We start from the raw sequence: 826 nt of genomic DNA on the forward strand, positions 1-826 counted from the left end.
TGCTTTTAATTTCATTTACTTTAGTTTATTTTCTAGCAATTTTACATCTTCTTGTAAGTTCAAAAATACAAAGAAAAACAGTTTTAATTCCTTTTAGTTAATTTGAATTTTATCTTCTTAGCTTAGCTCTATTCCTCCTTTCTCTTGGGTTCGATCCCCTACTTACCCCACAAGTAAGGTAAAACTAAGATTATTATTAACTCCGGTGAGAAGAACAACGATAGTCTCATCACCTTGTAGAAAATATCAATTTTGAAAATTCATGTTGAAGAGTGCTCTTTACTTCCACGAGTTTGAAATAGACTAGAACCTGTTACGTGCTATGGCTAAGCGTTGGAACCCCTATCTTCATATATTCCATATAGGGCATATGCACTTGTGCCCCACTCATGAGGATTTTTGCGTCATTATGAGGATATCCACTTCAGGACCTCTAGTCAAGACCTCATTGAAGACAGGATATTCTGGTGCCCTCGCCACAGGACTGAATATTTTCAAAGAAGAAGCCAAGTCCCTAGTCCATAACAGGAGATTGGACTTAGTACCTTTATTGGGCCTGTATCACTCCCACAGTCATCCCGTCAATGTAAAACTAGAAGCCTGGCGAACCACTAGAGACTATCGATTGTGCCTAGGAATCTTAGTCCAATACATGTTGACCTCCAAAAGTGATGGTCAAACTATCCATGAGTCCTTTATAGATATAGCTTCCCAACTCTCAAAGAAAGCCAACCTACTACCTCTTATCCTAGCTGAAACTTTCTCAGGTTTAAATGCCATAAAAAATGGTGAGCGGAAAAACTTCAAAGGAAGCCCCTACTTACTC

Source organism: Akebia trifoliata, chromosome 10 (assembly GCF_017979445.1).
Source record: "Akebia trifoliata isolate Shusen 1 chromosome 10, ASM1797944v1, whole genome shotgun sequence".
NCBI lineage: Eukaryota > Viridiplantae > Streptophyta > Magnoliopsida > Ranunculales > Lardizabalaceae > Akebia > Akebia trifoliata.